Raw genomic sequence first — 22,337 nt, 5'->3', positions numbered from 1 at the left:
ATTCACATTTTTGCCATCATTTATTATCCTCAATTTTTAAATCCATATGAGACTTGGATTATGGGAATTTATCATTTAAGACATTGCCTTTATTCTGAGTTATCAGATGCCAGCTGGCCAAGATGCCATCCAATCACAAGAGGAATACATGCAAGAGCAGACACTGAACTGTCACATGAGGGGAGACATGCATGAAGTCAAGGTATGGCCCGAGGGAACGGCTTTTGACAAATGTTGAGGTTGGATACTCTTGGTTTAATATTTTATTCTCTTTTTCCCCACAATATTGTACAGATGGCTGGAAGTATTGATCCCGCCCATCTCACGTCTACACCTGGCTTCTATGCTCCCTCCTATATGCAGTCTGACTCAGTTTCCTCCAATATGTTCAGTGGCATGGACATATATTCCATCCACCTATTTTAAGCCTCGCATACTGCATGGGCAGTATATATTGCTCAAGTGTGGGAATGCTCATATCCCATCATTTCTCTGTTCTTTTATGGTAACCCCCATAATTATCTCAGGTGTCATGATAAATAAGAGTGTTGAATTTGGCCTTGACATCTGTTACTAATTATATTAGATTTTAAAATTTCTCATAATGGCATGAGGATAATTAGGCAGGTGATGCAAAAAGTGATGAAACAAAGATAAAAATTATTTTTAATAATTAATATTGCAACAATTGTCTTCTCAATTACCCTCCATAAGGGGGGACTATAGTAATATTGTAATTTTAAAGAATGTTTCAATTTTTGTTTTATTATATGTTTCATGTGTAACAACTAAGGTTACAAATTCCCTTAGACATGTTTTTGAGAACTTTCATTGTTTGATTTGATTATTGACAAAGCTATTTTAAAGTTGTGTTAAGCTCAATTTTGTAGGAAATTTTCCTGGCTGATTACCAGCATCCGCACATCAAACCCTGAAAAGACTTCCATTCCACGACTACACCTAGAGGACATCTGAGAAAAGACTTTTAGAGACTTTAAATGAACAGTTTTGTTTTTGTTATTTTTTTTCTCTTTTCTCTTTCTGTCCAGTGGCAAGATATGTTATCAGGACAGGTAGAGATGGCCCAGGATGTTTAAGGAAATTGGGGTTAAATGATTTGCCCAGGGTCACACACCTAGTAGGTGTCTGAGGTGAGATTTGAGCTCAAGTCCTTACAGCTTCAGGGCCAGTTCCTATCCACTGTGCCACCTAGCTGCCCACATCAAAGTAGCTAAATTTCTCAGTTGATTAGCATCACAATATTGCTGTTACTGTGTATAAAGGTCTCTTGGTTCTATTTATTTCACTCTGCATCAATTCATATAAACCTTTTCAGGGTTTTCTGAAATTTTGTTTTTTTCTTTTTAAAAAAAAAATAGCACAACAGTATCCCACCACAATCATACACACGCACACACACGTATGTGTATATGAGTGTATAAATATATATGTGCGTGTGTATATAGACACACATATATACACACATATCTGTATAGATGTGATTGTGATATATATGATTATGATATGTGTCCATATATGAATTTAAAAAACCCAAACTTATAGGGGCAGATAGGTAGCGCAGTGGTTAAAGCACCGGCCCTGAATTCAGGAGTACCTGAGTTCAAATCCGGCCTCAGACACTTAACACTTACTAGCTGTGTGACCCTGGGCAAGTCACTTAACTCCAATTGCCTCACCAAAAAACAAAAACAAATACAAAAATAAACTTATATATTTATTTATAATATATTAAATTTAACAAACACATATATAAATATATACATATTTATATAAACACATATATACACACATATATATGTATATATACATATATACGTATATACGTATATACGTATATATATACACGCACACATGCACCCCCACACACATACATACATGTGGTGGTGGATTTTAAATTTAATGGAAATACAGCTTTTGTTGCTTTATCCTAAACTGGTGTGTATACTTTTGAAATTATTATGAACTAAATGTCCTTTCCTGGAAACAGAACTTAATGTAGGATTTTTTTCACCTATTGGACGACACAAACAAACAAACATATTTTATGGCACACCTAATATGTCTTGATATAGTCAATTTATGAAGAAGGAAGAATAATATGTGTGACATGGAGCACTATTAAATTATTAAGAAGCATTATGTACACTTCCATATCATTCCCTTATTCTCAGGGGAACATGTTTTATGAAGGTTTAAGATGTTAACTACTTTTAGAGCATTTCCCTGGTACTATATCCCAGCAATTTCCCTGCCTCAGCCTGCAGACAAATGGTGTTTTTTCAGTGCTGTTATCTTAGTATGAGAAAACTATTAAGATTTTAGGCTATTAATTAGCTCAGTGACTCCCTTGCCATATTAGCATAACTTAACTGTTTTCTCCTGTCTCTGTCAAAAAGGAATACATTCTTCACTTAGGTTCTCCTAACAAATGCAGAACAATAATTGTCTAAAATCAAACCCACTGTGCTGACAATGTTAACCTTATTTTAATAGCATCAACAATTTGGGGGAAATTGGTGTCAGACAATCTCCTGAGCAGGTGTAAAGTCAGCCAAATTGTCAGACCTGGAAGCTGTGGCTCCTTTCAGTTTTGTTAATCTTTGACCTTATTTCTGCCTGAATCTATGGTCTTTTACTTTTGGATTTGGCCTTCAGTAATAACTTACTTTAATGTTATTTGTTTTTTTCCTGGGGCAAGAATTTTTCTCATATCACACTTTTCCTTACCTGAAGTACTGATCTTAATCTGATGCCCTATATTTCCTTGTGGTCTTTCTATTTGCTATCTAACTGGCTGCCCATTCTCCACACACAAACCCAGCTCTCAGTATTGCTATGCTAGCTTCACACCTGGCTGCAGAAATTTCATTGCCCTCATATTTTCATTTTCAAAAATAGGATTGGAAATTCAGTAAACACATAACAAATATGGCAGCGAGTCATGATATAGTAGTTAAGAGGGATTTCACCTATGTGAAAATATGTTGGAGTTCTCTCACTGTCCAAAAGAGAGCAGATGGTGAATACTTGACTTGACAATAATTTCATTCTGAAAAACGTGGAGGAAGTAACAAGGGGAACTTCTATTCTGGGCCTGAATCTGATCAGTAAGAAACAACTGGTGGCTGAAGTAGAAATAATGACAACCTTGTGAGGAAGTGGCCACTCCATATTAGAGATCATGATAAAGAAAAAGAGGAAAACAGGATACAGTCTGATGTGTACCCTAGATATTTTAAATGTAAATTTCAAATACTTCATAGAAAGGACATAAAGGATAATATAAGATTTTGGGAAGAATGGTCCAAGTTCAATCAAGATCTGTCAAGAATAAAATTCTGAAGACAAACAGATGATTCCATAAAGGAAGAGAAAGGTGAACTGTGTAATGATTGGAATGATGCCACCTACTGGAGACTTACTGTGGGAAAGCTCCACCATGAGGAAAATGCCTCAGAGGCATTGTGGCTTTTCCTTGGCGTCAGGAAATGACGTTTGCTTGTGGGTGTTGACTATCAAGGCTACCAGTCAATCAACTTGAGAAGCCTCCTATTTTCTGGGAGGAGACAGGAAAGAGGAGAGGGAGCCTGCGCGGAGAGCTCTTGGGCTTTCTGGGTTCCTGACTGGATGGTGGTGGTGGCAGAGGACTTCACAGGAAATTTTAGGAAAGATAGGAATGCCAGGCTGTTGGAATTCTGTTCTCAATCTTTTTCTTTCTATTTTCCAATAAACCCTTAAAAACCTAAACTCGTTTTATCAGTGATTTTAGTCAGTTTCCCCCAAAACTGGGGGAACAGATTAGAATCCACATTTAGAATCTTAAATTACACAACTGTATAAAGAGAATGTTGTGGGTTAATAATAAAATGTGTGGATATATATCTATACATATACATGAACGTGTGCAAATAGAGCATGTACACCCATGCATATGTTTCTTTATATAAACATGTATATAATGTATTTACACACATGTGTGCATTATGTATGTGCATATGTATGTTTATATGTATTATATTGTACATGTACATGTATATGTATGTGTCCCCCACACATAACCCCCCCATGAAATATGTGCTATTGTCTCCATTTTACCATTGAAGAAACAGGCAAACAGATATTAAGTGACTTGCCCAGAGTCATATAGCTAGTTAGGGTGTGAGGTCATATTTGAACTCAGGTTTTCCTGAGTCTGTCTTTCCATCTGCCTAGATGGATAGATATGTATATGTAAAGACATATATGTAAACAAAGAGAGACAGAGAAAGGAAACACTTGTCTTAGGTAACTGAGTGAAGTTATTGTAAAAATGGACAGATCTTTTTTTGTTGTTTTATTTTTTCTTTTTTTAAAAATCTCCAGCCTGATAATTTATTTTGATTTTTTTATATTATTAAAGCTTTGAGCCAGAAATGATATACTTGTCATTTAAGTTAGGACATGTTTAGGAAATTAACAACAGCAACAACAACAATAATGATAATATATCATTTGATTGTCACAACCACCCTGAGAGGTGAGTGCTATCATTATCCCAATTTTACAACTAAAGAAACTGAGGCAAACAGACATTAAGTGACTTGTCTAGGATCATACAGCTTATTGAGTTTCTGACTCCACATCTTTTTTAAATTTTATTTTATTATTTTCTGATTTTCAACATTCATTTTCACTGGATTTTTAGTTCCAAATTGTTTTTTTCTCCCCCCCTCTTCCTTCCCTCCCTCCTCCCCAAGACAGAAAGCAGTCTGATATAGGTTGTGTATTTGCAATCACATCAAACAGATTTCTACATTATTCATCTTGTAAAAGAACAATCAGAACACAAAGGGAAAAATCTCAAACAAGAAGGAAAAGGAAAAAGTCCAGAGTAGAAACAGTATGATTCAATCTGCATTCATAATTGACAGTACTTTTTTCTGGATGTTGAGAATATTTTCTATCACTTGTTCTTTGAAACTGTTTTGGATTGTTGCACTGCTGAGAAGAGCCAAATCTAGATATGCTTTTACTGTTTTAATGTTTTTCTGGTTCTGCTCCTCTCACTCAGCATCAGTTCATATAAGTCCCTCCAGGTATCTTTGAACTCCTCCTGTTTATCGTTTCTTACAGAATAATAGTATTCAAAATGGACTGATCTTATATCAATAATGGCAGGAGTACTAAAGTTTAGAATAAACAGAACCTGACAATGAATGCTAAGGAAAAAAAAAAAAACACTTAAAAGAACCCATCAAGTTGTGTGTAAATAGATAAGAAAAAGACAGTGGGTTTTCTAATCAGGGTAGATTAGATGATGAAAATGAGAAGGCAGAATTATTCAGCTCTCATTTATGATAAGATTTCTTCACTATTGAGAATTAGCTCTAGAGTAGGAAGATTAACATGAAAATAGTTTAAAAAGTTTAAGATGAAGACAAGTGTATAGAGTTAAGAGACCACCTTGTTGTAGTAAATGTATTCTTCCCTCTTTTGAATAATTCAGATGCAAACAAGGTTTTAGCCTTGTTCAGACACTGTGCCCCCAACCCCTTGCTCTTTGTTTATATGAATGTCTACTTTTTATTCTGATTACGTGAAATAATTTTCCCCAGTGTATTTCTCTTCCCCCCTCTTTGTATTCTTTTCTTAAGATTACCAGGACATAATAGAATTATTTCCAGGCCTTGTCTAATTGACTCTCTCTATGACCCCTCAGAGTGATATGGGATAGTCTTGGATTTTTAATGTGATCTTGCTCATAGTAGGTATTCAGACATGATTAAACAATTTATTTCATCTAGGATTATTATATTCTCTTCCCAGTTCAATCTTCCTTAGGCAGCCTGGTGGAGAAGCAGTATTATATAGATTGAGAGCCAGCCTCATACCATGAGAGGTCTGGTTTCAAGTTTAACTTTATATGATATACATACCAACACACATACATGTGTGTGTATGTGTATACATATATGTATCTATGTGTGTATGACAATCTCTGAAATTCAGCCTCTTATGCCCTTGGGCTAGTGTATACTTAGTAATATAGCTGGTATTTATATAGCATCTTGAGTATGAAAAGTACTTTACAAATATTATCTCATTTTATCTTCATTAGATAAGGATACTGAGGCATTATTTGCCCAGAATCCTATCACAAGAAAATATATGTGGCTGTATTTGAACTTAGTTCTCTCTGACTTCAGAATGCTGCCTAAAGACTTAATGTCTAAGACTATGATTTGCAGTGAATTTTCCAACCTGCATTATTCAAGTTTCGCCTCCTGTGAATTTTCTATGCTAGTAAAATTACAAGTCTAGTTTCTATCCCTCTTTTTTAAGGCCTCAGCTTAATAAAGGATAAAGTTTAGATTATCTCTTTACAGGCCTCCCACCTCTAATATAATATTTTATACTTGGAAATAATAAAATTAGATGGGTAAAGCATAGCAAAATATCACATAGAATTAAGTCACTCCCTAAGAAAAGCATGAGTTTTATTGCTTCATAGTGCATGAATATGAAATTCCCTTGATGAATGGAAACTTCAGCAAATATCACACTGTGTACACATAGATATGTAAATGAGATATTAGAAGGATAATAGAATTATCTGTCAATAATAATTTTTTGTTAAGTGAGGCAATTGGGGTTAAGTGACTTGCCCAGGGTCACACAGCTAGTAAGTGTTAAGTGTCTGAGGTCGGATTTGAACTCAGGTACTCCTGACTTCAGGGCCAGTGCTCTATCCACTGCATCACCTAGCCACCCTGTCAATAATTTTTTTAAAGCAATTTATCACTCTTGAGGAAAGATCATTAGATATTCAAACTGACTGATGGGAAGACTTCATGGTACTTTATGTTCATTGAAATTATTTTTTATTTGTCCCCTAAAGAAACTTGTTGGAATTGCATTGGCAATAGTATAAAATAAAATTACAAAGCCTCTATTAATAGTCCATGTATCAATGTACAAAATACTGAAGTCAATATGAGCAGAACTAAGAACACATTGTATATAGTAACAGAAATATTGTTTTAAAAACACTGAGCAGCTAAGTCATTTTAACTATTATAAATACCCAAATTAATTACAAAGGATATATGAAAATATTATTTACATCTAGAGAAAGAACTGAAAAATGAAAGTATGTATAGAATGGTTTTATACCGTACATAAATACATACAAGCATGCATGCATCTATGCATGCACTTATGTTTCTAAGGGTAGCATCTCTAGTGTGGGGGGAATGGAAGAAAAAAGTTACATGATAATTTTATTATAAATTTAAAAGGAATAGCAAATGGATTTGCAGTTTCATTTATAATCATCTCCCCCCCACCACCATTCTACTATATTATGGAAGACCTTGTTTTATTTCTTAATTTCATAATAAATAAATTTTTAAAAATTCTATGGCCTCTTTGCAAGAAAAATCTGTAGCTGGCTACAGACAGCTTGAGAAAGTGAAGTGTTTTTATAATTTTAGTTTTGCTTTCGTTTTTCCCAAAGGTTCAGCTCTATGCATTATGATGGCTTATATTTCCATTTTTGAGAATGCTTCTTTGGGCATTAAAGAGCTAGGATCTCAGTTTTCATCTATTGCTGCCTATTTTGTTCTACAAAAGGATTTTTGATTTTGCCCTCAGTAACAAGTTTGTAAAGTTGTCTTTATCAAGTAAAATTAAGTGATAGAAAATTGTATTTAATAAGACCCTATTCGGTACAACAATGAAGTTTTTCAAGCAAAGTAGGTAGCCTTTATCTGAGCAACATTCAAATAGAAAGCAATGCTCTATGCAACTAGGTAACATTTAATTGTTAAGGGAGCTCAGAGGAAAGAATTAATAACTGAGTAGGGTTAAGATGTGTAATTTTCTTTAATGATCTCTAACATATTTCTCATTTACATTTTCTGTCCACAATTAGCATAAGCTGATTTATAAATTAATACTATGGAATGATAAGTGATAGGAAATTATGGAAATGTATGTTTAGATAGATAGGATTAAAGGAGTTTTTGTCTCTTAGAACCAAAAATGAAAGCTTATTGGAGAAAGAGGGATGGAAGGAGTTACTGGGTCATAGAATTTCAAATTTTAGAGCCAAAGGGCCATAAGATCAGAGTGAAAGTAGAAATGTGTCTTAGAGGGCGTACATCCACCCCCCTCATTTCACTGAATGGAAAACTGAAGGACAGAAAGGTTAAATTAAGTCACATAATCACTACTCTAAATCTGATTTTTTAACTCTAAACCAGTTTTCTTTCTACTCTCTCAAAAGATGAGCCTTAAGAGAGAGTCTCATTTTGCCTTCTGCTTTAGCACTAGTAAGATGCTAAGGGCCTTGAATGTGTAGGGGAAAGGGTATTACAGATAGAGTCCTTTTGCGGAAAAGGATATGGAGCAAAGTGGGTATCACATTCATCCTGCAGTGAAAAAATTGTATTACTTTGTTACTTTTCATCTGTTGGAAAGAAATCTTGGTAATATGCACAGCTCTCCTGAGATGCCAGTTGGCAGTAAGAATTATTACTACCACTTAAAAAAGAGGAAACTGTGGACAAAGCATGAGATTTATCTCTGCCTCAGTTTCACATATGGAGTGACTAAATAGTGTATAAAACTCAGATATCTAACAAATCTAAGAGACTGAATTCTCTTAAATCTACATGAACACAAGTGCCATTTTATTAAGCAATTTAGAAGCAATAAAGAAAAATGTTTTCTGTTAAAAGGAGCAATCCTTTGTGTTTCTAAAATGGTTGCCCACAGAAAGATTCAAGACTCCAATTTCCACAGACTGAGAAACAGGGCAAATGCTATTTCAGTCGAGGTTGTAGAGTAAAGGATTGTTTTATGGGATTAAGTAAATACATTTTTATTTATTAGGGTTGTTGTTCAAGGTTATTGTTTACAAAACTCAACAAATATGACCTTTCTTTACTAATTATTTGATTTCAGTTAACATCAGGGAAAAGTTTTTTAACTGAAATGGAAAGATTTGAATGCCCCCAGTTCAGAAATGATCTAAAAGACTACAATCATTAATTAGCTTCTTCACACTGATGAGGAGTTTTATTCTGCTCTTCCTCTGGACACCAAAATGCTTATAGTGGGCCTTTCTGAGGTAACAACAAATAAAAGAACTTTAAATTTAAACAAATTCTTAGAAAATATTTCAAGTTCTCAAAGCAAAAGAAATCCTATAATTGTAATAATTTGATGTTATGTTCAAAGAACTCAAGAAAACATCAATTAGAAATAGATTCCTCTTTCTCCTCTCTGTTCCTTTTTCAATCAAATTCTGATATTGTGGTTCTAGTTATTTTAACCGAATAGCATTCTTGTAATTTTCATTCCTTTGCATCTATTGATAAGTGCAATTGGCCAACAGCTATCATTTTCTGATCCATAAAAATTGCTAAATACTTTTAACAATGGTTGAGACAAAGAAAAATCATTCCAATTTTGGAACTGAAGATTTTTAGACATAGGTGGACAATCACCGTTAAAATAAACATGAATGGAAATCTTAACTACAAGTCCTAAAATATAGGTTATCAATATACATTTTCTTCCACCTGTAACTGAGAAAGAAGATATAAGTTAGGTGTTTTTCCATCTGTTCTTACAAAAATGTTATTAACATAGATGAACTTTGCATTTTTTTCTTTGCTACTGTGGACTTGCCACATTATAATTATAGGAAATTATAAAGAGAAAATGTCAGTAAGTAGGTCTCAGAGTTAGTTAAGTTTATATAAGGAGCAGCCTTCTTCCCTACCTTTCCCTTCCCCCACCTTAGGGTTTAATAATTAACATAGCACGCTTAGAGGTCAGGAAAATGTTTACCCATCCTAGCATCTTATTGAATCTGAGGTGTTTTGGCATTTCATTTCATTGGTCATTCTATAGACAAAGTTGAATAATCCCCTGGACATGATCATTAATTAATTAATAATCATAATTCCATTATGGTCAGAACACTTACAAGGAATGAAAAGAGATGATGACTTATTAATGATAGGAAGTCACGTATCCTCAAGAAGCATTGGGTCCTTTCCAGATTTAATTGGCAAAATCCAGAATGCATTGGTTTTCTTAAACCATGGTTAATCATATTTTGATTCTGGTTTTATAACTTATGGAAATGTGGAGTAATGTGATTTTTCACAATCTTCTTTTCTATTAGTAAAACTAAAATTCACATCTTAGCTTAATTCTTCTACTGCTAAATGACTGTGTCTTAAAGCAGCTCCTCTCCTGTCTTACTATCACCCTTCAGATTATATAAAAGCCTTCTGTTTTATATAGATTAAAGTAGAAAACTGCTGCATTTTGTTCCTAAGCCTATTGCTTGTAGAATATGTATTTTCAATGGAAATGTGAAGCCTTCTTTTCCCCCTGGTTATAATAGCTTCTAATTACCAACAATTCACTTAGACATGCTGTCAAAGAATTAATTCAGCATTTCACATTTCTACATTGACTTGTTGTTTGTTTTTTGGATTTTTGTGAGGCAATTGGGGTTAAGTGACTTGCCCAGGGTCACACAGCCATTAAGTGTTAAGTGTCTGAGGCAGAATTTGAACTCAGGTACTCCTGACTCCAGGGCCGGTGCTCTATCAACTGCGCCATCTAGCTGCCCCTATTGGCTTGTTGTTGACTCATTTTTTAGTTGTATCTGATTCTTCATGACTTTATCTGGGTTTTTCTTTTTTTTTTCTTTTCTTTTTTTTTTTTTTTGCAAGGCAATGAAGGTTCAGTATATTTCCCAGGATCACATAGCTAGTTAAGTGTTGTATCTGAGGCCAGATTTGAAATCAGGTCTTCCTGAATCCAGAGCCAGTGTTTTATCCACTGCTCAACCTAGCTGCCCCCATCTGGGTTTTTCTTGACAAAGATACTACAGTAGTTTGCCATTTCTTCCTCCACCTCATTTTATAGATGAGGAAACTGAGGCAAATGTAGGATCACAGAGATAGCAAGTGTCTGAGTCCATATTTGAACTCAGGAAGATGAGTCTTCTTGATTCCAGGCCCAACACTCTATCTGCTAAACCACTTAGCTGCCCCTACATTGGCTTAGCCCATGGAATTTTTTAAAACTTGTATATATAGAGGAGAATCCTACCATACACATACATACAGTTTTCAGATCTCTGTTTTTATCCCAAGTAGAATATCTGGCCAAATTATAGTATTAGAAATGGGTTAAGAAGACAAAGAATAAATTGAAAGTTTACAGTTGAAAGATGGATGGGGGTAGTACAGAGCTGAAAGTGAAAAGTACTAAATTAGGAGACTGATGAAAGTATGGTTATACTTCCTTCTTGCCTCTGCCTCAGAAACCCTTAGCTACTTTAAAAGCTCACCTGAATCACTATCTCATTGGAAAAAAAAAAGACCAAGGAAATAGATTTAGGAGAGGTAATTTAAGAATTATTGGACTATCTGAAATCCATTATCCAAAAAAAGCATAGACATCATCTTTCAATAAATTATCAAGGAAAACTGTCCTAATATTGTAGAACCAGAGGGTAAAATATAAATTGAAATAATCCACTGATTGCCTTCTATAAGAGATCGCAAAGTGAAAACTCCCAGGAATATTATAGTCAAATTCAAGAACTCTGAAGTCAAATAGAAAATATTGAAAGAAAGCAAAAAGAAACAATTCAGATATCACAGATCCACATTCAGTATAACAAAAGTTTTCATAATTTCTATATGAAAGGATTACAACCTAGAATCACCTACTCATAAAAAATGAGTATAAGCCTTCCTGGGAAAAGTGAAAATTCAATGAAATAGAGGACTTTTAAGGATTCCTTATGAAAAGAACAGAGCTGAATAGAAACTCCAACCCTCAAATTCAAGACACAAGAGGAACATAAAAAGGTAAACAAGAAAGAGAAGTCATAAGAGATTCAATAAGATTAAACTGTTTACATTCCTACATGGGAAAATGATACTTGTAATATGTATAGAAAGAAGGCAGAGGAGTGAATTGAATATGATGGGATAAATATCTTTAAAAATATAAGATTAAGGGGTGAGAGAGGAATACACTGGTAGAAAGGAAAAGGAGAGGCAGAAGGGAGTAACTTATCTGATATAAAAAAGGAGCAAAAGATTTTTTACAGTGGAGGAGAAGATATGGGAGGTAAGGGAAGTGAATTAACCTTATTTTCATTGAAATTGGCTCAATTGCCCTACAAGAAAATAGGAGGGGAAAGGGGTATAAAAAAGAGGGCAGGGCTTATAGAAGGGAGGGTAGATTGGGGGAGGCAAAAGTCTGAAGCAAAACATTTTTGAGAATGAGAGAGGGAGAAAGGAACTAGAGTAGAGTAAATGGGAAAAACAGGATGGAGAGAAATAACATAGTAATCATAACTGAAATAAATTACAGCAAATTTCTCTGATAAAGGCCTCATTTATATTTATATAAATATAAATTTATAGAAATAAGAGCTATTCCTCAATTGATAAATCATCAAAGGATATGAATAGATGGTTTTGAGATGAAAAATCAAAGCTACCTATAGTCATATAAAAGATGCTCTAAAACATTATTGATTAGAGAAATGAAAATTAAAACAACTCTGAGATACAGTCCTATACCTATCATATTGGCTAATATGACAGAAAAGGAAAATGATAAATCTTGGAAGAGATATGGAAACATCAAGACAATAATACACTGTTGGTGTTGTAGTATGATACTTGTAATATGTAGCATTCTGTAGGGCAATTTGTAATTATGCCCAAATGGCTATAAATCCATGCATTCCCTTTGATCAAGCAATATCACTACTAGGTATGTACCCAAAAAGATATTTAAAATATGTACAAAAATATTTATAATCTGCTCTTTCAAAGAATTGGAAATTCAGGGGATGTCCACCAATTGGGGAATGACTGAGCAAGTTATTGTATATGATTATGATCAAATTCTACTGTGCTATAAGAAATGATGAACAGGATGTTCTCAGAAAAACCTGGAAAAACTTAAATGAACTTATTCAAAGTGAAATGAGCAGAACCAGGAGAAAATTGTTTATAGTAACAGCAATATTGTATGATTATCAGGGGGGAGCTAAGTGGTGCAGTGGCCCTGGATTCAGGAGGATCTGAGTTCAAATATGACCTTGGACACTTGACACTTATTAGCTGTGTGACCCTGAGCAAGTCAATTAACCCTCATTGCCCTGCCAAAAAAAATTGTATGATGATCAACTGTGAATACAATGATCTAAGACAATTCTGAGGCACTTATGCTATCCATTTCCAGAGAAAGAACCAAGGGAATATAACTAGAGATTGAAGCATACTTTTTTGTTACATTCTTTATTTTTAAAAAATTTTATCTGTATTTTCTTTTACAACATGGAAATATTTTTGTATGTATAACCTATATCAAATGGCTTGCCTTCTCAATGGGGGAAGGTGGGGAGAGAGGGAGAGAATTTGGCATTCGATATTTTAAAAAGTATGCTAAAAATTGTTTTAACAAGTAATTGGGGATAGCTAGGTGGCACAGTAGATAGAGTATTGGCTCTGGAGTCAGGTGGACCTGAGTTCCAATCTGGCCTCAGACTTAGCTGTTACTAGGCAAGCCATTTAACTCCAAATGTCTCTCAAAAAACAAAACAAAACAACCCCTTTCCCAAAACCTCATTAGGGGAAAATAAGATATTAAAAGAAAAAAGGATGAGTAGAAATTCAACAGAAGAAAAGAGAAAGAATGGGAATTCTAAAATTACAAAGCAGCATTAGGAAAATCAGAAAAGAGGCAGAATACAGAAATCTTGTTAATAGGGTTGAGAAAAATATCTAAAAATAGCATGAATATAGAACATGCAGAGGGAAAATCTACTTCATGATATCTAAAAGAAAAGGGAATAATATGGGAAGAGAGCTCAAGATGGAGATTAGGACTAACTATATACATCTGGAAAGTATCTACATAGAGGTGATTGAACCCTAGAGGGTTGATGAGATGACCAAGTGAAATAATACAGAGGTAGAAGAGAAGAGGGCTCAATATAAAATCTTTTTTGTAGGGTTCTGGTTTTTAATCCACTCTGCAATTCGCTTCCGTTTTATAGCAGAGTTCATCCCATTCACATTCACAGTTATTATTACTGACTGTCTATTCCCCTCCATTCTATTTACCCCCTTTGTACTTTTCCCCCCTTCTTTCACCCTATTCCTCCTCACCGATGTTTTACTTCTTACCCCTGCCTCCCCCGATCTGCCCTCCCTTTTTATCACCCCCCTCTCTTTTCTTTACCCTTTTCTCCCTTGCTTTTTTCCTCCCTTCTATCAGTCCCCCCTTTCCCTTCCCCTTTTGTTTCCCTAAAGAATGAGTTGTTTCTTTATCCCAATGAACGTATATGTTATTCCCTCTTTGAGTCAAATCTAATGAGAATAGGGTTGAAACCATGTTCCCCCCCTCCTTTCTTTCGCTCTATTGTAATAGGTTTTTTTCCACCTCTTCATATGATATAATTCATCCCATTCCACCTCCCCTTTCCTCTCCTCCCCATAGACTCCCTTGTTAACCCCTTAATTCTTTTATATCATCACATCAAAGACAATTTATATTTATACCCTTCTCTCTGCCCAAATACATTTACAGTTCTTAAGAGTTATGAGTATTATCTTCCTGTGTAGGGATATAAACAGTTTAACCTAATAGGGTAACTTTTTTTTCCCCTCTGTTTACCTTTTTAAACTTCTCTTGAGTCTTGTATGTTGAGATCAAATTTTCTATTCAGTTCTGGTCTTTTCACCAGGAAAGATTGAAAGTCCCCAATGTCATTAAATGTCCATCTTTTCCCCTGAAAGAAAATGCACATTTTTGCTGGGTAATAGATTCTCGGCTGCAATCCAATCTCCTTTGCCTTCTGGAATATCATATTCCAAGCCTTGTGGTCCTTTAATGTTGAAGCTGCCAGGTCCTGAGCAATCCTGACTGTGGCTCCATGATATTTAAATTGCTTCTTTCTGGCTGCTTGGAGTATTTTCTCCTTCACCTGATAATTCTGGAATTTGGCTACAATATTCCTTGGAGTTGTCCTTTTGGGGTCTCTTTCAGGAGGTGATCGGTGGATTCTTTCAATGATGATTTTATCCTCTGATTCTATGATATCAGGGCAGTTCTCCTTAATAATTTCCTGGAATATGGTGTCTAGATTCTTTTTCTGGTCATGGCTTTCAGGCAGTCCAATGATTCTCAAATTGTCTCTCCTCGATCTGTTTTCCAGATCAGTTGTCTTTCCAATGAGGTATTACACATTTTCTTCTATTTTTTCATTTTTTTATTCTGCTTGACTGATTCCTGGTGTCTCATGGATTCCTTATCTTCCAACTGTCCCACTTTAATTTTTAAGGCATTGTTTTCTTCAGTGAGATTATGCAGCTTTTTTTCCATTTGGCCAAATGAATTTTTTAAGGCTTTGTTTTCTTCAGCTTCCTTTTCCAAGCTGCTGATTCTTTTTTCATAGTTTTTTTGTTTTGCTTTTATTTCTCTCCCCATTTTTTCTTCTACCTCTTGCAATTGATTTTTAAAATCCTTTTTGAGCTCTTCCAGGAAGGCTTTTTGTTCTTGGGACCAATTCACCTTCCCTTGTGAGGCTTCAGATGTAGACAATTTGATGCTATTGTCCTCATCTGAGTTTGTGTTGGCTTCTTCCCTATTGATACAGAAGCTCTCAATGGAGAGGGCTCTTTTTTGCTTCTTACTCATTATTGCAGCTTATTTATTTATTCTTTAAGTTGAGGTCTGCTCTGGGGGCACCCGGTCCCTGTTTTGGGCTTCTTGTGCAGGGGTATAGGTGCAGTGTGACAGGCTTTTACTCTGAGGCCTTTATGCACTTCCTGTCTGCTTGCACTTCCCCGGCGTCTGATGCCGCCTGACCTGTTCGTCTCCCTCCCGGCCAGTGCAGGTAGGTTTTTCCACTGTCCTTCTTGGCCACCAGATTTTTGAACCAGGTTCCGGGAGCCTCAGTTGTTTGGCTGTGGCCCGCAGCTCCTGCTGACTTGCCCCGACCCCCTCGGCGCTGGGTTGCTGCCCTGCGCTGGGCCTCCCCTTTGCCTGAGTCAGAACAACCTTTTCCTGAAGTCTTCTAAATTATCTCTGGTTGGAGGACTGTCTCTTTGCAGGTTCTGTAGTTTCAGAATCCATCCAGAGGCTTGATTTAATGTTCGTTTTGAGGGAACAGAAGCAGTACCCAACCTGGAGCTTTACTATAAAGCGGCAGTCATCAAAACTATCTGGTACTGGCTAAAAAATAGAGTGGTAGATCAATGGAATAGGCTAGGCTCAGGAAATGCAGTAGTAAATGACACTAGTAATGTAGTGTTTGATAAACCCAAAGACTCCAGCTTCTGGGATAGGAAGTCAGTATTTGACAAAAACTGCTGGGAAAACTGGAAGATAGTATGGCAGAAATTAGGCATAGACCAACATCTTACACCTTATACTAAAATAAGGTCAAAATGGATACATGATTTCGACATAAGAGGTGATACCATAGGTAAATTAGGAGATAAAGGAATAGTGTACCTATCAGATCCTTTGGAAAGGAGAACAGTTTTTGACCAAACAAGAGATAGAGTATATTATAAAATGCAAAATGGATGATTTTGATTATATTAAATTAAAAAATTTTTGTACAAACAGAAGCAATGCATCCAAAATTGGAAGGGAGGCAGAAAACTGGGAAACAATTTTTGAGGCCAGTACTTCTGATAAAGGCCTCATCTCTAAAATATATAGGGAACTAAATCAAATTTATAAGAATCCAAGTCATTCCCCAATTGAGAAATGGTCAAAGGCTATGAACAGGCAGTTTTCTGATGAAGAAACCAAAGCTATCTATTCCCATATGAAAAAATGCTCTAAATTAATGGTAATGATTAGAGAGATGCAAATTAAAACAACTCTGAGGTACCACCTGACACCTATCAGATTGGCTAAAATGACAAAAAAGGAAGATAATAAATGTTGGAGAGACTGTGGGAAAATTGGAACACTAATGCATTGTTGGTGGAGCTGTGAGCTGATCCAACCATTCTGGAGAGCAATTTGGAATTATGCCCAAAGGGCAATAAAGCTGTGCATACCCTTTGACCCAGCAATCCCACTTTTAGGTCTTTTGCCCAAAGAAATCATGGAAGGGGGAAAGGGACCCACATGTACAAAAATATTTATAGCTGCTCTCTACGTGGTAGCAAGGAATTGGAGGTTGAGGGGTGCCCATCAATTGGGGAATGGCTGGACAAGTTGTGGTATATGAATACAATGGAATACTATTGTGCTGTAAGAAATGATGAGCAGGAAGAGTTCAGAGAAACCTGGAGGGTCTTACATGAGCTGATGATGAGTGAGATGAGCAGAACCAGAAGAACATTGTACACAGTATCATCAACATTGAGTGTTGACCTACTGTGATGGACATATCACCAATGCAATGGTACAGAAGAGTTCCATGGAACTCATGATAGAAGAGGATCTCCAAATCCAAGAAAAAAAAAAAGAAAGAAAGAACTGTGGAGTATAGATGCTGATTGAACCATATTATTTCTTTTGTTTTGGGTGATGTTGGTTTTTTTTCTATTTTGAGGTTTTGCATCACTGCTCTGATTTTTTGTCTTGTAACAGGATTAATGCAGAAATAGGATTAATGTTATTATGTGTATATATATATGTGTGTGTGTATATATCTATATCTATATCTATATCTATATCTATATCTATATCTATATCTATATCTATATCTATATCTATATCTATATCTATATCTATATCTATATCTATATCTATATCTATATCTATATCTATATGTATAGAGATATATAGATATAACCTATATCAGATTATCTGCTGTCTAGGGGAGGGGGGAGGGAGGGGAGGGAGGGAGAAAAATCTGAAATTGTAAAGCTTGTATAAACAAAAGTTGAGAACTATCTTTACATGTAACGGAAAAAATAAAATACCTTATACATGAAAAAAAATAAAATCTTTTATGTTTGTTTGGTTTTTGGGAGTTTTTTGTGGGGCAATGGGGGTTAAGTGACTTGCCCAGGGTCACACAGCTAGTAAGTGTCAAGTGTCTGAGGCCAGATTTGAACTCAGGTCCTCTTGAATCCATGGCCAGTGCTTTATCCACTGCGCCACCTAGTTGCCCTCAATATAAAATCTTAAAGGACATGGGTAGTTAATGGTAGAGTACAATAGGAACTCAGATAACTTGTCTCCTAGCCACATCCAGTTCAACTCTACAGTTCCTTCCTCTCTTGGATCCTTTGTAGCCTTAATCTGTTGCCAGTCAGCAGCCCTGGATTACACCCACCATCCTTGTCCTTTACTCCCACTTACATGCTGAGGAATGAAACTAGAGAAAAATCACAAAACTATGCTGAATGGATCTACAACAAATTTATGTTGCATAATCTCAGGCTATCACTGAAGCAAGGCAATTCTTTTACATTTCACCACAGCAAGTTTTCCAAACATTTCCATCCCTCCTCAAATCTCCCATAAATCCCTTCCCCCATTTATTTTCTTCTCTCCTCTGACACTTCCTGGAGTCTGTCAGCCACAAGTCTATTTCCACTCATGTCTATCCTTTACTTACTAGTTAAAGTGATGTTCCTATAGGACCACTTTGAACATTTGACCCTACTAGTCAACAAAGTTCAGTGGCTCCCTTTTACCTCTAAAATAGAATTTCAAATCCTTTGTTTGGCATTCAGTCATTCGTAACTAACATACCCCTATTCCTCATCTCCACATAATCTGTGATCCAGGGACGTCAAACTTCCTTTCTTTTCCTTGCATAAGACATTGCATTTTTTCACTCTGGGAATATTCTCTGACTACCCCACCATGTCTGGAACATTCTCCTACTTCATCTTTGCCTACTGCTTTCTCTGACTTCCTTTAAATCACAGCTAAAATCATGGCCCTTCAATAAGAGGCCTTTTCTGTTCCCTCAATATTTCTACCTTCCTACTACTATTGATTATTGTCAATATATCCTGCTTGTACAGTAGCATATTTTATATAATTATTTGCACATTTTCTCCTCCACTACATTGTGAGCTGCTGAAAAGCAGGGGCTGCTTTTTGCCTTTATTTGTACCCTCAGTGCTTAGCATATCACCTAGAAAATAGTAGGCACTTAATGTTTATTGATTGACTAGTCCATTTTTATCTATTACTCCTATGATTCCTCTTTGCTCCTCAGTTGTATTTATATATTTTGAAATAGCAGCTTTTAGGAAACTGTACCCTTTAGTTTTGAATCACAACATGAGATTCTCCAGTTCAGGAAATCTGTTCAGAAAAAGGTTTCCTCATTCACATAATATTACTTTCTTCCCGCATCCACAGTAAGTCATGTTTCCTTTTATCACTGGTACATTTAATTGCTATGAATGTCACTAATACCTTACAAATGTTTGCAGTCTCTGTGACAAAATTTAATTTGCTATTTTAAAGACTGCCAGGTGAGTATTTCAATTATAATCCTTACCAAGTGAAAATGTCTTAAATAGACAAGAACATTTTATGTTTCAATTAAAAGCATTCTAAGATAAGAGTTTAGAGTATATCAAGCTATGAGGACTAGTCATGAAAAGGTTTAATCATGACTGCTTTGCACCTCATTTAATTTAGCACATTTAATTTTAGCTCGGAATGGTACAGATTCCTTCCTTCCTTCCTCCCTCCTTCCCTCCTTCCTCCTTTTTTCCTCCCTCCCTCTTTCCTCCTTCCTTCCTTCCTTCCTATGCTTCCCCTACCTTTCCAGGCTTCTTTCACTTTACTACACACTTCATACTCTATACATCCAGGCTTTTACAAAAACAAGACACTCCATCTTTTGACCTGGGTCATTTTCTCTGGTTGTCCCCACTCCTGGAATCCTCACCCTCTTCAACTCAACCTATTAAGTTCCCTGCCCTTATTTCAGTCTGAATTAAAGTCTCATCTTTTACAGGAAGAATTTCCTAACCCCTCAGTTTTAGTGTTATTATTTGTTTGAATATGTTAGTTTCTGGGGCCGCTAGGTGGCGCAGTGGATAAAGCACTGGCCCTGGATTCAGGAGTACCTGAGTTCAAATCCGACCTCTGACACTTGACACTTACTAGCTGTGTGACTCTGGGCAAGTCACTTAACCCCCATTGCCCCGCAAAACAAACAAACAAATAAAAAAACACACAAATGAATATGTTCGTTTCCAATAAAATGTGAGCTCTTTGAGGTCAGAGGCTATCTTTTGCCTGTTTTTTTGTATGCCCAGAACTTAGCATAGTGCCTGTCACAAAGTAAAGATTTTAAAAAAATTTATTCATTGAGTGATGAAATGGAAAACTAATCAATTATAAAGGGCAGCTCTCTCTCTCTCTCTCTCTCTCTCTCTCTCTCTCTCTCTCTCATTATAACCTAAACATATATGTCCCATGTCTCCTGAGGGCCTAAGTGGTATGGTTACCATGTAGTGTTCTCTTTCTTCTTCTTGATATCACTTATCTCATATGAGAATAAGTCTTGGGTCAGGAAACCCATGTATACATTTTTCATATTTGCAATTTGCTTTTAATAATGACCGGAACTTCCTAAACATTACTACAATTTTGGGCACATCATGTGGGCAAGAATTTTAAAGTAAGACTTAATAAACTAACTGTTCTTTACAATGTGCTCCTAAAATGTCCTTTGAATTTGCATTTAAAGTGGATACAGAAATGCTATAACCACATGACCATCTAATCATATACAAGCTCCCTAAGGAAACTTAGTTCTCTAGTTACATTTTGGAAGGTAAGGGTTGTTACGAAAAATCATAGTCACTTTTCCTTCTCTGAGACTATCTATGAAAATAGTACAGAAATATTTTCTGATGATTGAGTCCAAGCTATTATAAATAAAAGTACTAGTGGTAATTGTTTTTAAATTAATTGGTAATATTTTCTTTTCTATCATATGTAATATTAAACTCAATTATTGCGTTATTGCAATGGTAACCCAAAAAAGCTGCACCAAATGAATTCTCTAATTAAAATCTTATAGTCATTTAAAACAATCACCCATATAACTAAGTACATAAATGTCTGCTATTATCTATATTAAGAAAGAACATATGATTGGATGGTCATGTGGTTATAGCATTTCTGTATCCACTTTAAATGCAAATTCAAAGGACATTTTTATGGGTATATATGCTATTAGTCAAACTAAGAGAAATCTAAAGGGGCACATAGTAAAGAACAGTTAGTATTTATTAAATAAGTCTTACTTTAAAATTCTTGGCCACCTGATGCTTTCAAAATTGTAGGACCAATTTTCTTAAGGGCTATGACATATTTAGAAACCTATACATGAATAGAAGGCTCCTAATCAAATTTAAAGACATATGTAAGGGACATTCCAAATCAATTTCTAATCAGCAAATATAGAAATGGGCTCCAAGTAAGTAATGATTTATTTATTTTATTTTATTTAATTTTTTGCGGGGCAATGGGGGTTAAGTGACTTGCCCAGGGTCACTTGTCTAGTGTCTCAGGCCGGATTTGAACTCAGGTAGTCCTGAATCCAGGGCCTGTGCTTTATCCACCGTGACACCTAGCTGCCCCAATAATTTAATTTTTAAAACTTTGTTATCATTTATTTACTGCATTCTGTGTACCAAGAGAGGCAGCTAAGTGTCTCAGTGGATAAAGCACTGGGCCTAGAGTCAGGAATACCTGAGTTCAAATCTGGCCTCAGACACTCACTAGTTGTGTGACCCTGGGCAAGTCATTGGAACTCTGTTTGCCTTAATCTACTGATGAAGGAAATGCCAAACAGTTTTTGTGAAGAAAACCCTATGGGGTCACAAAGTGTAAAATATGACATGGCCATGCCAAGCCGAGCCAAGCCGAGCCGAGCCGTGCCGAGCCATTCCAATCTGAGCTGAGCCGAACCGAGCCGTGCTGAGCCGAGCTGTGCCGAGCCTGTCCACCCATAAATGTGGATCACAATGTAAATCTCCCTTTAGCAAAGCAGGGGAATTACACTCTTTGGAGCCCTAAGAGCCATGCCGAGCCGAGCCATTCCAATCTGAGCTGTGCCGAGCCGTTCCAATCCGAGCCGTGCTGAGCCAAGCCGAGCCGTGCCGAGCCAAGCCGAGCCAAGCTGAGCCGAGCCATTCCAATCTGAGCTGAGCCGAGCCGAGCCGAGCCGAGCCGTGCCGAGCCGTTCCAATCTGAGCTGAGCCGTGCCGAGCCGAGCCGTGCCGAGCTGAGCCGTGCCGAGCCGAGCCGTGCTGAGCCGAGCT

This window comes from Dromiciops gliroides, chromosome 1 (genome assembly GCF_019393635.1).
Source record: "Dromiciops gliroides isolate mDroGli1 chromosome 1, mDroGli1.pri, whole genome shotgun sequence".
Taxonomy (NCBI): Eukaryota; Metazoa; Chordata; class Mammalia; order Microbiotheria; family Microbiotheriidae; genus Dromiciops; species Dromiciops gliroides.
Note: the sequence above shows the minus strand (reverse complement) of the source record.